The 15,179-nt window shown below is 40.4% G+C and overlaps 1 protein-coding gene across 1 annotated transcript in view; it reads right to left on the bottom strand.

Annotated features, from left to right (window-relative positions):
* FGGY (FGGY carbohydrate kinase domain containing) overlaps nucleotides 1-14,800 on the bottom strand; it is a 424,082-nt gene extending 409,282 nt beyond the window's left edge. Inside the window, exon 1 of the mRNA XM_079698487.1 lies at nucleotides 14,691-14,800. The gene's annotated coding sequence lies outside the window, so the exon portion shown is untranslated. The remainder of the gene's footprint in view (nucleotides 1-14,690) is intronic.
* Between the last annotated feature and the right edge of the window lie 379 nt (nucleotides 14,801-15,179).

Genomic DNA, 15,179 nt, shown 5'->3' with positions numbered 1-15,179 from the left:
GGAATATAGGGAGGCTGGTCAGACAGAGAAATAAGGACATAGATTGTGAAGGCCAAGAGAAAGAAAAGCTACAGGGAGAAATTCAAGCTGGCTGCACACACGTCCCGAGCCTTACCTAACTTTTCAGTCTACAGGAGGCTCCGAAGGGCAGAAACAGCCTCCCAGCCAAGTCCCCAGCGCAGACTGGAGTGGCTTTTAGCCCCTGTTCACGATCAAAAGACTGCTCTTATGATAAATATTTATGCGATTCATTAAATAATAGCCTTTACAAATATTATTAGAAATGTGCCACAGAAAACCACAGGCTTCATGGCTGATTCTTTAACAAACATGCAAGCTGCTCAAAGGCAGCGTGAGAAAAGGAGAGGGTCACAGACACGGGAGGCTGTTCTCTGCACAACTATGCCAGAGATTCTAAGGGGTCATGCTCAAACACCAGTGCTGAAAACCAACCTTTGCGGATTGTTCTCTTGTATTTTCCTCCTTCTCTTCCCCTAAGTGATCAAAGACCAGTAACATTGTTTCCTAAGACTACAAGGCTACAAAGTGGATGAGCTTACCTGCAGTCCTATTTCTTAAAGGGCTACTCCTCCAGGACTGACTTGGAAACAGTGTCTGCAAATACAGCGTCCCAGGGACCTGGGAGGGAGCTCAATATCCTCTCTTGACTTTGATCTTTGGTCTTGGCTGGGAGCTCAAGTACACGAGACCCACACAATTTTTTTTTTTTTTTTAGTTATATTGCAATCAGGGGGTTGGGAGGTTTGGGAGGAAAAAGATAAGCAGTGAGTACACTGGTCAACTTTGGTCACTGGTCAACTTTAGTCTCCTTGACAGAAGGAACTAAATACCACTTTAAACAACGTGCACATGCTCTAAGATGGAGAGAAAGTTCGGGATGGGAAGGAAAGCGCTAATCTGTCAATAATATCTGGTTCTCCACTGGCTTTACCAAAAATACACATGGGAGAAAATGTACAGCTTCTTGACAGGTACTTCTCTGAAAGTGAAAGGCTGTATCCTGCAGCTCCAATCTCACTGTATTCTTTGAACAATTAACTAGGATTCTATAACTGAAGTGCCCAGCACAGTGCCTGATATATGGTACATGCTCAGTAAATGGCAGCAACTATTAGGACTATTAACATGTGCCCACCTTCCCTTTTCACCATCAAATCACCTCTGGACATCTGCAATTACTTAATATGCATGATCTATACCTAGGTATTCTCACCATGTCGAACAGCTCAAATTCCAGTAAACAAATGTTAAGTGCTTTTTCTGTGCCAGGATACTAGGAATAGTAAGCTGAAAAATACATCATTTCTGATTTTAAAGAGCTGACAATTTAATGTAAGAAGCTGATTTTTGAAAGTCAAATGGTGATGCCTCAAGTTATGCCTTGTTGATGTACTTCAATCTCAACCTAATGCACCTGGTAATATTACACATGGCAGTAAGGTGGCTCCAGATTGCCATCAGAATCTTAGCTATACTCTTGAAGCCAAGCATCTTATTCCAACTCCACCTTTCTCTGCAGAATACAGAGACGTTAGTTGGTAAAAAGAAGTACCAGTTTATTGTTTTCATCACCATTCCAATCATTGGATCAGAAACCCAGTATTTTTCAGGATGTTGAGGATCTTCATGCTTTGGACTGAGTCCTTTTTTTTTTTTTTTTTTTTTTTTTTTTGCGGTACGCGGGCCTCTAACCGCTGTGGCCTCTCCCGCTGCGGAGCACAGGCTCCGGACGCGCAGGCGCGGCGGCCATGGCTCACGGGCCCAGCCGCTCCGCGGCATGTGGGATCTTCCCGGACCGGGGCACGAACTCGTGTCCCCTGCACCGGCAGGCGGACTCTCAACCACTACGTCACCAGGGAAGCCCTGAGCCCATTTTTTAAAGACAAATACGAGGTGACTGGAGGAGGGATATGGTATTAAATCAGACAGAAGAACGGCTGGCTGTCCTTTTAAATTCAAAGATGGATTCCAACAGGCAGAAAAGGCAAAACTCACCAAATCCTCATGCCTGCCTCACAATGTGGCAGCCACAGGGATCAACTCTGAGGCAGTCCTGGATGGTGGCCAAAACCCACCACCCTCCAAGAGCCACACAGGCAACAGCACAACAGCTGACACAAAGAAAACACAAACCCCAACCATGCTGAGGCTAAATGCACAGTATAGGCCCTAACAAAATCATGGATGGAAAATCTGACGCATCAAATGACATCCCCAAACTCCAACAACAAACATCGCCTCAAAGCAAATTAGAGTCTCCCATGTCCTCTTCCATAAAACCTTGCTTACGCTCTCTTCTCTTCAATACTTGTGAGCCAATAAAGCAGCTCCTGACTTGTTAAAATGCCTTCCAAGCCCTTTAATAGCCCTACCAAGCTATTCTCTTTGCAGAGAAAGGGAGAGGGTGGCCCACATTTATGACACCCACCCTTCCCCCATTTACAGGGGAGGACACTCAAATCCTGAGAGGAGCGATACCCAGCGGATGGTCACGACGCCTAGAGAGGAAGAAGGCTGTACTCAAATTCAGGTTTGTCTAAGCCAGAGCAGAACTCTTATCCATCCCTGAAATGACTTGGCTTTCCTTCCCTAACCAAGCTGCTTTCATCCTGGACACACTCAGAACACAATTACAAGTCTGTTCATCCTGTGAAAACTTCTCAGACACTCAACCATCAGAAACGCCCCGTCCATGCTCTGATTAATAACAACCACCTATGTCACTATAAATGCTACTGTGAGAAACGTTAGATATTAACTGAGAATGTTCTGCCCCCTACTTCCTTCTACCTGGAGACAAGCACAGCGTGTGTCATGCAGTAATAGGGGAATTCCTGGGCTGTGAGGGAGGGAGAAATTATTAATGTATAAAATAGTCAAATACCTTTTGAAATAAAAAGCCTCTAAAAACTCTCCATCCCTGGAGAGTTCTAGAAGCACCATCAGCAAGCCTCTCTTGTGTGTAAAGCACTGCACCCCTTCCCAGGTCAATCATCCTCCTTGACCCAGAGCCCCATTCCCGCAGACACATGCACGGAGGGGAGAAGAAAGATGGGGTCTGTCTTTCACAAACCCAATGCACAGCCTGAGTTCACTAAAAGCCAAAGCCTGAATCTGATGGCCTCTTACTCTCATGCCAGGACCCTGGAAGCAGAAAAGTGGCAGAACAGACACAGAGAGAGCCGGGGCTGGTGTCCTGATTCTAAATGCAAAGTTATTATAGTTTAACCCCATAAGCCAATTACAAAGCTATGCACATAACAGGGAAAATTACAGGCAAACTTAGTGATTTTTTATTGTTAAGTGGACTCTTCTTTGTAATACATGAATTCCTACCTCTCTTGGAGTCTGAACAATTTGTTAAATATATATGTAGTTTCTCTCCCTCTGTCACTTTCTTCTCCAAGAGGCTGCTGTTGATTTGTCGACATAATTAACTATAAAATGATACTCTACAGAACTAATCAGACCTTCAAAGCAATGTCATTATCATTAGCATATTGGCCCAAATCCACAGCTTTTCACAGAAAGTCACTCAAATAAAAACAACAGAAGAGCCCACCAACCTTGATGACTGCTGTCAGATGTCGGTAAATTCAGGAAGGGCTCGGGGCAGTACAGTATTAGGTAGAGCAACAAAATTCAGTCCCTGCACCATCTTGCAAAACTCCTCCCTTGAAGACAGCGCCCAGCCTGAGGCTGGCTGAGGCCTGTGGTCTAGTCTTGTGTTTACCTGTTTATCAAGAATGGCCAGGTGGCTTCAAGGCCCAGGGTGAAAGGCCTAAAGAATGAGTTACTGGAAGATTATTGGACAGCTTGCCCCTCCAGAAGCACGCCCTGTTAAGATTGCCAAGAGCTACACCGTAAGCTTAAACACCAGCAGTACTGCCTCTGCCCAGAGTAAGGCCCAAGTTCTTTCTTTGGCCCACAAGGCCCTCAGAGCTACGGCTCTGCCTAAGCCTCTCACCTTACCTCCCTGCCTCCTCCCTGACTGCAACTCCTGAGGCTCCAACTCTACAAAGCTACTAGCAATCCCTCAAATGAAGGTTTGGTGCCTCTGTTCATACTGTTCTCTCCTCCTTGGGATGCAGGAAATAAAAACTTGCAGTTCATAGAAAAAGACATACAATGCATACATGTCAACCTTTAGCCTCACAAATAATGGAGGGAAATGCAAATCAAAACAATACTGATATATAATCGTACACCTTAAAAAATGGGCAGAAAATGAAAATGCTAGTACCCATCTTTGGCAAGAGTTTGGGGAAAAAGGCAGTTTCAGACACTTTTAGCGGGAGAATAATTGGTTCAACCTCCTTTCTGTTTTCAAAATCTACCCTTTTACCCAAGAGTTGAACTTCTAAGAATTTAAGATTGGCTCATCTAAAAGATGTATACAAAAATGTCCATTTCAACTTTTTTTTTTTTAAAGGCAAGGGCACACTCACAAAAACCCTGGAAACAAATTCAATATTTATAGGGGAATTGCTAAAACGGATACAGAAGCAGCTGTTAAAAACAATGAAAAGCTAAAGAAAATTGCTAACTATATGTTATTAAGTTAAAAAGCAAGTTCTTAGACACCACAGTATGAACGCATTTGTATTAACTCTGTAAAGAGGAAAAGCAACAGTGTTTCTCAAACTGTGATCTCCAGAGAAGCAGCAACAGCATCACCAGGGAACATGTTAGAAATGCAAATTCTCAGGCTCCAGCCCAGATCTACTGATTCAGAAACTCTGGGGAGTGCGGCTCACATCTGTCAGGCTACCCTGACAGATGCTAAAGTTTGAGAACCACTGTATTGTATAAGGACCTAACATACAAAACTTCAGGAAGAATATGCAAAAGCCTGCTTACTGCAGTGACATCTAGGGAAAAGAAATGCGGTGGAAGCTTGAAGGGCAATTTTTAACTTCCCCTCTCCGTGCTGTTTGAATGTTCACAATACGCAGCTAGTACTATAATAATAAGAAAGATCCTCGTACTGAGTTGAATTCTGATTTATATGGCTTCCACCCTCTAGTCCTCATTTTTATCCCACAGGATCAGCCAAACCACCTGACCTCCTTTGGGTGAGCTATCCCTTCAAACGTTTTAAGCTGACTCTCACGACCTCCTGAGTTTTCTTTCCTCTTTGCTCTACACTTTTAGTTCCTATAACTGCCCCTCCATGCCGTGGCTTTTCCTAAAATAAAGAGGGGGGAAGAAGGGATACGGGGCACTTGGTACATTTAACAAGAATGATCTTCAGATACCCATGTTCCCACATGATGCTGTGTGGAGATGAGGGAAGCTGGGCTAGTAGCCCACCGTGAGCACACAGCAGGTCTTCTCTACCTTGCTGGAGGCCCCCCAGATGCAACACATGTTGGGACAAATCAGTAGCCCATCCAGCCCAATACCCAATCTCGGACACTAACATCAGAACAACCTGTTCAGGAGAAAAGGGAAGGGGAGCTGGGGTGTCTTCACAAAGTGCCTTTGAAGGTGGGCTTTGAGGTAGCCCTCTTCAAATACCCTACTCTTCCTTTAATAGGTCCCTAGAAATTAGTGTTATCTATTAATATGTCCTGTCAATATGTATCTTCAATGAATCGCAATGTTTCTCAAACTCATATTTTGCGCCAACCCTCGTCTTGGATCAACAGATTTTGCGTGAGCATTTACTCTCTTCCAGGACTGGTACTAGTGACTTAGTAGACAGTTTTGCTGATCCTCCCAACAACTTTGGAGGGTTCACAACCCAGAGATGGGGTAACTAAGGTTCTGTGCATTTAGGTCACTTGCCCAATGTCACAGAGTCAGTAAAAAACAGAGAAGGTCTTCAACCCCATGCTCTGTCCACTATGTCACATGATGATTTAAAACAGCCGAACAATAGCCACACTCTAACATCAAAGTTGGCCACATAATTCTACAATCCCAGAATCTGGTAAACTACATTGAGTTTGGTGTATATAAATCATGCTTGATTTTATAATTTGCCTTCTCAACTTTCATCCCCCATAGCTGATCAGTAACTGAGTCCTTTCCTAATCTCTTCATCCCATGGCCAGTGTAGCAGAATTCAAGATACTCAGCTCTCAGCCTGGTCTGCAACAGATTTCAGTGTAACTCAGACCAAAATCCAGATTGCCCAAGGGACTGGCAACACATACATTTAGCCTGAATGATTTCTACTTTATTTTTCCACTCTGCCTAAACCCAGCCCACACACACAGCACCGCATATGTACCTGCTGTATGAATTCTGCTTCATTTTGTCATCCATGTTGTTAAGAACTTTCTAAATAACTTAAGTTGATGAAGGGGTTATAGGACCTCCAGGGTCCTATATAAATCCCTTCCTCACAACCTCAAATAGTCCCTTTTAAAATTTTCTTCAAAAATTCCAGTTGAGGACCTCCACTTCTAGCCAAGATGGAGTAACAGGCACCATATTTATCTTCCCACCTAAAACAACTAAAATAATGAATATAGGAAACAAAGGTTCTCGGGACACTGGACATCAGGCAAAAAACTACAGTAATCTCAAAGGGATGGGGAAAAAATGAGGTATCCTAAAACTGCTCAAGCTTAATGCCTGGGACAGAGGACACAGAAGAGGAAATCCATACCAAGCCCTGCAGTTTCCCGAATTGAGGAGCCAGAGCTAGAGGTCTAAGTAGAACAAGGAGGCTAGAATTCTTGGGGCAAAGTACAAGACAGGAGAGAGCTGCACAGGAGGATGTGCTCCTGAAGTATTCAGGAGAGTACCGATCACTGTATGTATGTGAGGAAACTATCTGAGCCAGAAGCACTCAAAAGGATCACAGAGAACAATCAGTGGATTTCACACAGGGCCATGAATAGTGCCTATTCATACCAGCCAGTGTGGAAAACCTCATAATTAACAGGGCATGGGGTAGAGTACACAGAAGGGTTTTACCTCAGCAGTGAAGAAGAATTAGCCCTACTCAACAGAGCTTAAAGCAAGACTCAAAAGGATAGAACTGTTTCCAAATAACTTACTCATGCCCCAAAACAAAGCTCAAGTGTATTTATAGAAATACAAAAATACCTAGCACTGAAAAAGGTAAAATACATAATGTCTGATATTCAACCAAAAATTACCAGGCATGCAAAGAAGCAGGAAAATACTACTAAAATGAGAAAAATCAATGGACACTGACCTAGAATTGACACATTTGATAGAACTAGTAGACACAGACATTAAAACAGCTATCATACCTAAATTTCATATGTTCAAAAAGCTAAAGGAAAGAGTGAACTTAAAAGTTCACACATGCAAGATTTCAAAAAAGGCTCAAGTTGAAATTCTAGAAATGAAAACTAAAATGTTTGAGATGAAAAGTTAACTATATGAGATTAGATAACACAGAAGATTAGTAACCTTCAAGACACAGTAATAGAAACTATCTAAAATATAACAGAGAAAAAAAGATTTTTAAAAAATAAACAGAGCATCAGTGAGCTGTGGAAAAATTTCATGTGGCCTAATATATGTGAAATGGGAATACCTGAAAGAGAGAACAAAGAAGTGACCAGGAGAAATATATGAGACATAATGGACACAAATTTTCCAAATCTGATGAAAACTATAAACCCATATAATCAAGAATATCAATGAACCCCAAGCACAAGAAATATAAAGAAAACTAAACCAAGAAACATCATAATTAAATTGTTCAAAACCAATGATAAAGAGAAAAACTTAAAAGCAGTCAGGGTGGGGGGTGGCAGATTATGCAAAAAAGAAGAAAAAAACATGAGAATGACAATGGATTTCTTATCAGAAATAATGCAAGCTATGAGACAGTAGAGTAAGATCTTTGAAGGACTAAAAGAAAAAAACTTTATATCTAGAATTCTTTACGCTGTGAAAAAATCTTTCAAAACTAAAGCTGAAATAAAGACTTTATCAGACATACCAAAAATGACATACCAAAATTCACCACCAGCAGAACTGCACCACAAGAAGTGGGGAAAAATAATATCACATGGAAATCTGGATCCATAAAATGGAAGGAAGAGCATAAAGGTAACTATGTGGTACATATAAAGACTTCTAAAAATTTTTTGAATGTCTTAAAAAGACAGTTGCTTAAAACTAAAATAATAACCATGTATTGTGGAGCTTAAAACATATATGGAAGTAAAATATACAACATGAAATAGCAGTAGCAGAAAGGCTATGAGGCAAGAATTAAAAATACATTGTTATACGGTTTTATATTACATATGAAGTGGTATAGTACCACTTTAAAGTTCACTCTGATAAATTAGAGATGTACACTATAAACCTTAAAGCAACCACTAAAATAATATCTGAAAAAAGGATATGCCTAATTAGCCAATAAAGGGGGAAAAATGGAATTAAAAAAATTTATCTAAAAGAAGACAAAAAAAGAGAGAAAAGAGACCAAGAAACAGATGGAACAAATAGGAAAAAAAAAAGCAAGATGATATGTTTAAAACAAAGCATATGAATTACATTATATATAGTCTAAACACCCTAATTAAAAAGCAGAGATTGTCAGGCCTTGCTTTGTTACCCAGTCTAACTATATGCTGCCTATAAGAAGCCCGAAATATAAGGAGACAAATAGGTTAAAAAGCAGAAGGAAGAAAAAGATATACCATAAAAGAGCAATCAAAAGAAAGCTAAAGTTTGCTGTATTAATATAACACTAAGTAGATTTTAAAGCAAAAATATTATCAGGAATAATGATTAAGTAGCTATCAGAGCAAAACATATCATCAGAAATTATGAAATAATAAAGGGGATGATTCACCAAGATGACCTAAAAATCCTAAATATTAATGCACATAATAACAGAGCATCAGAATACATAAAGCAAAATCTGATAGAACTGCAAGGAGAAATGCATATGTCTACAATTATCATGAGAGAATTAAGTATGTCACTCAATAATTGGTAGAACAGATAGACAGAAAATCAGCAAGTATATAAAACATTAAGAGTAGTCAATGAAGCTGCCTAATTGACATGTAAAAAGCACTCTACCCAACAAGAGCAGACTACACATTCTTTTCAAGTGTACGCAGAACATTTACCAAGACAGACCACATTCTGAGCCATGATACAAGTCTCAAAAAGTTAAAAGGATTCAAGTAATACAAAGTACTCTCTGTGACTACAGTGGAATTAAAAGTCAATAATAGTTAGATATGTGGAACATCCTCAAATATTTGGAAACTGAATTAACACACTTCTATATAACCATAGGTCAAAAAGACATTAAAAACAACTAGAAAGTATATTCACTGAATGAAAATAAAAACAGCAAAAGTTGTGGGATGCAGCTGAAGCAATACTTAGAACTTTACAGCATCAAATGCCCATCTTAGAAAAGTTTCAAGTAAATGACCTTAATTTCCACCTTAATAAATTAGAAAGAAATGAGTAAGAGGAACCCAAAGTTAACAGAAGAAAGGAAATAATAAATTTTAGAGCATAAGTCAATAAGTTAAAAAAGAAAAGGAAAACAATAAAGAAAATAAATGAAACCAAAAGCTGGCTCTTTGAGACAATCAATAATATTAATAAATTTCTGGCCAGAATGATCAAGAAAATAAAGAGAAAAGAGACAAATAACCAGTCTTAGGAATGAGATGAAATTACAACAGATTCTATAAATATTAAAATGATAAGGGGATATTATGAGCAACTTAGATGATATGTACAAATTCCTTGAAATACACAAACTATCAAACTTCACTCAAGGAGAAAGAGATAATCTGAATAGTCCTATATTATTAAATCAGTTGACTTCTCCTTCTCCCCCATAAAAAAACTCCAAGCCCAAATGGCTTCACTGATGAATTCTACTAGATATTTAAGAAAAGAAATAATGGCAATTCTACACAAATTCTTACAGAAAACTTAAAAGAAGGAAATACTTTCCTGTTTATTCTATGAGGCCAGAATTATCTTGATAACAAAACTTAAAATATAAGGAAAGAAACTATATCAATACCCATCATTAACACAGATGCAAATATTCTTAAAATTTTAGCAAATAGAACAGAATCCAACAAAATATAAAAAGGATAATACAGGTCCTGGCCACATGGGATTTATCTCAGGAATACAAAGTTAATTTAACATTCCCCCCCCCCAAAAAATGAATGTAATTAATCATATTAAGAGTCTTTGAAAAATGATGATCTCATTACAGAAAAAAGCAACTGACAAAATACAATACCCATTCTTCATTTAAAAAAAAAAAAAGAAAAAAAGAAAAAACCCTTTCAGCAAAGATGGAATAGAATGGAACTTCCTAAACCTGATAAAGAGCTTCTACAAAAAATATAGAACTAACATCATAAATCATAATGGTGAAGATATGAATGCTTTTCCCTAAGCTCAGGAACAAGGCAAGACATTTGCTCTCATCACTTCTACACAACACTGAGTGGAGATTCTAGCCAGCACACTCTAGCAAGAAAAATAAAAGACATCCTCATTGAAAGAAAGAAGTAAAACTGTCTTTATTCACAGATAACATGATCACATAAAGAATCTGATGGTACCCACAAAAAAGCTATTAGAACTAATAAGTCAGTTAGCAAGATGGCAGGATACATGATCAATATACAAGTAGTAACAAACAACTGAAAGTTGAAATCTAAGAAGACAATACTGTTTACAATAGTGTCAAAAAATGTGAAATACCTACAGATAACCTGACAAAGACCCATCTACTGAAAGCTAAAAAACACTGCTGAGAGAAATTAAGGAAGACCTAAATAAATGAACAGATATACTGTGTCCATGGGTCAGAAAACTCAATATTTAAGAAGTCAATTCTCTCCCCAAATTAATGTATAAATTAAATGAAGTTCCAATGCAAATCTAAACAGGCCTTTATTTTGAATCTGACAAAATGACTATAAAATTGATATGGAAATGTAACAGATGCAGAATAACCAATATAACTTTTAAAAAGAACAAAGTTGAAGGACTTATACTACCTGACTTTAATACTTATTACAAAGCTATAGTCATCAAAACTAAGTGGTACTAGCATTAAAACAGACAAAGAAATCAATGGAACAAAATAAAATATCCAAAAATGGGCCCACATATACACATGGTAAATTGATTCTGATCAAAGGTACAAAGACAATTCAATGGAGAAAGGATAGATTTTTTAGCAAATGGTGCTGGAACAACTGATACCATATGAAAAAAATAAACTTCGTCCACATCTGCTCCTACAGGTTAACATGAAATGGATCCCGGATTTAATGTAAAATAAAAAACAATAAAGCTTCTTAAAAGAAAAATAGGAGAAAATATTTGAGATCTCAGGCTAGGCATGATTTCTAAGATACCAAAACCATGATCCATAAAGGAATAAATTGATAAAATAGACATTATCAAAATTACAAATTGATAAATTAGACTTCAGCAAAATTAAGAACTCTGCTTTTCAAAAGACACTGATAAGAAAATGAAAATATAAGCCACGAAATGGGATAAAATATTTGCAAATCACAGCTGTGATAAAGAACTTATTAATGAGAATACATATAAAAACCTCTTGTGCTTCCCTGGTGGCACAGTGGTTGAGAGTCCGCCTGCCGATGCAGGGGACATGGGTTTGTGCCCCGGTCCGGGAAGATCTCACATGCCGGGGAGCAGCTAGGCCCGTGAGCCATGGCCGCTGAGCCTGCGCGTCCGGAGCCTGTGCTCCGCAACGGGAGAGGCCACAACAGTGAGAGGCCTGCGTACCACAAAAAAAAAAACAAAAACTCTTGAAAGTCAATAAGGAAGCAAACAGCCCATTTTTAAAAAGTGGACAAAACAAATAAACACTTCAGCCAAGAAGATATATGAAACATATACAGGGAAATAAGCAACATGATAAGAAGTTTGAAATTATTAGTCATTAGGGAAGTGCACAATAGAACCCCATGAGAGGATTCCACATTATTAGAATAGCTAAAATTTAAAAGAGTGATCACACCAGTTGGAGCAACTGGAATCACTGTGAAATACAGTTTGGCTGTTTCTTAACAAGTTAAATATACACCTACCATGTGAACTAGCCATTCCACTTTTAAGTATTTAACTAATAGAAATGAAGGCCGTACAAAGACATTTATACAAATATGGATACCAGTTTTATTTGTAGTAGCTAAAAAGCAGCAAATAATCCAAATGTCCATCAATGGGTTAGTGGATAAACTAAATATGGTATAGTTGTACTCAGGAAAAAAAAAAAAAAACTATGTATGCACACATAACCTGGATAAACTCAAGAGGATTATGCTAAAGGAAAAGCCACCACACACAAAAGATACATATTGTATGACCCCACAGATAAAATCCTAAAAGAGTTTAGTGACAGAAACAACTCACTGGTTCTTGGAGGGATTAGAACGGGGTATGAGCAATCTTTGGGGATATTAGAAATGTTCTTTATCTTGATTGTAATGATGGTTTCATGGATAAATACGCACGCTGAAACTTCTCAAATTAGACACTTTATATATGTACAGTTTACTGTATGTCACGTATAACTCAATAAAGCTGTTGAAAAATATCCTACTGGGGAATGCCTTTTCTTTCCTGCGGTACCTTGACTGCTACATCCTTTCTTCATCCCCTACAGTCAATCAGTAATTAATTCCTAACCATTCTATTCTAATCTCTCTCCTCTAGTCACATAGCTACTACACTAACCCATCTCTCACCTGCATTATAATAGCCTCTCTCCAGTCTTCACCACTCCAATTCATTCTCCACCCTGCAGCCAGAATTAACTTTCTAAAACACAAATCTGACAGTGTCACTTCAATAGCTGCTGCTTGCTCTGGAGATGCATTTCAAACTCCCTTAAACTGATTCACCTGACCTTCCCTGATCTGGGCTTTTCACTCTCCTGAACCTCCTTTCTGGTGATTTCCCCTTGCCAGACTACACAGAAGTAGACTGGATGAAAGCTTGAAAGCAAAGACCAAGTCTTGTTCATCCTTGCTTTCCCAGAGCCTACCACAATGTCAGGCCAAGAACACATTCCCAAATTAGTGAACAAACAAATGAACACAAGAGCTGGTTTGGATGACTGCCTCTTACATCAGCTGGGTTGACTCTAAATTCCACCTTATAAAAATATGGGCAGGTAAGAGGTTGAATAATCTATGTAGTACATTCTGGTAAAATAATTATTTCAAATACTCTGGGTGGGGGGGGTGGTCCCACTCTGGCTGTGAGCTTAAGGGCAAGATTCACTACCTCAAACTGTTTTCAGAACCAGCTGGTAATTGACTGTGATTTGAACCAAGTGAAAGGTTAGGGAAAGAGAACCAGATTCCAGGAAAAGACAAGGCCCACAGTAAAAATTAACACAGCCTGGAAGAAGGCTCAGTCTCCTCCCAGTAAACTTCTTAATTTCATCCAGAAAGACACAGATCTCCACCCTCTGGGTTATTCCTTTCTCCCAATACACATATTTTGACTTCCAAATCCAGCAGGGAGGCTCCCAACCTCCCTCCCCCTCAAAATCAATCTCCAGGCCCTTCTCACCCTCTCTGTTCCCTCAATCATCCTTAATAAGAGTTCTCTGAGCCTCCCACCAGGAGGCCCTCCTCGGCTGGCTCCCTCCAAGAGCCAGGCCAGTGGCCACCAAGTCAAAAGCCAACCACAGGACCTCATTAACAGGACATTCCCAGAAGACCAGGAGGCAGTCAAAAGGCTGGAAGACCCAGCTGGCAACTTAAAAAGTACAATTTCAGGATATACAGTCGGTGGATCATAGGAAAGAGGAGAAAAGCAAGCAAAACAAAACAAAGCAGAATTCTACCATCTATATACCAGCTACAAACTAAGAGAAGGCTTGCCTTCTTTCTTACTGATTTGTAGTTCAGAAGCATAATCACTTTCTCCCTCCTGATATCCTATTTTTAAAAGTAACCTAATAATGACTGCTCTTCCCTATCTTGGAAATGATTTGACTCTTTAGAGACGAAATTAGTTAAGACATGAGAAGTGCTTTAGTGGAAAATAGCCAATGATTAGGGAAATTCACCATTTTGCATCTTGTTCATCTTAAAAGGAAAGGACATTAATAAAAATAGAAAGATACTCCTAGGCCTTTCCTACCCAGGATAACTGTAGCCAAAGAGCATTATAGCATCTAAACTAAATTGCACCTCAAACATTACCACAAGCTGCTGAAAGCTACAAGCAGCACTGGCCTTAAAATGCCTTAGGTAGCCAGATTGGAATTAAAAGGTTCAAAAATGCCTGGGGAAATGTCCTAAAATACGGTGGGAAGGGGTGAGAGAGAAAATTAACATAGTTAACTGGATAGTGATGGCAGGGGACCCCGGGTTCCAGACATCTCCTAAGCAGCGCTGGGGATGCAGTAAAGGCCCACCCTTCTCTTGAGTGGCCGTACGCCTCACCCAGGAGTGGACACAGGGGATTCAACAACGTCTCGGGGGCCAACGCACCGCTGGCGTTGGCGTTAAGACTCAGGCGGCCAGAGGAGGAAGAGGAGGCAGCGACTGCGGGAAAGGGAAGGGAGGCTTGGGCCCGGGTGCGCTCTCGAGTTGGAGAACGTGCGCGCTGCGAGCCTGAGCTTTTGCTAAAGCCCCTGATACACACGTGGGACTGAGAGGAGGGTCACTTACTTGTCCAATCTGAAATTACATTTTAGCTAGCGGGGCCCTGCCGAAAACCGCGCGGAGCCGCACCAAGTCTCGGTTGGGCGGTCCGACCCGCCCTCCGCGCGGCCCCGCCCCTGCCGGCCAAGGCCCCTGTAAAACTCGGCCCGATTGGCCCTTTGAACGGGGCCCGGGATTGGCCTGCGCCTGCGCCCTGCCGTGGCCTTCTGCGGCGCTCGCCTGCCGGTTGGAGTGGAATGCATCCTCTTCCCGTTTCTTCCCGCCTCCCCGAGCTTTTTTTTTTTTTTTTTTTTTTTTTTGTGTGCGGTACGCGGGCCTCTCACTGTTGTGGCCTCTCCCGTTGCGGAGCACAGGCTCCGGACGCACGTGTTCAGCAGCCATGGCTCACAGGCCTAGCCGCTCCGCGGCATGTGGGATCTTCCCGGACCGGGGCATGAACCCGTATCCCTGGCGTCGGCCGGCGGACTCTGAACCACTGCGCCACCAGGGAAGCCC

The sequence above is a fragment of the Hyperoodon ampullatus genome, assembly GCF_949752795.1.
Source record: "Hyperoodon ampullatus genome assembly, chromosome: 2".
Classification (NCBI taxonomy): Eukaryota; Metazoa; Chordata; class Mammalia; order Artiodactyla; family Ziphiidae; genus Hyperoodon; species Hyperoodon ampullatus.
The sequence above is the reverse complement of the archived record's forward strand: the minus strand, read 5'-3'. Positions and strand labels throughout refer to the sequence as shown.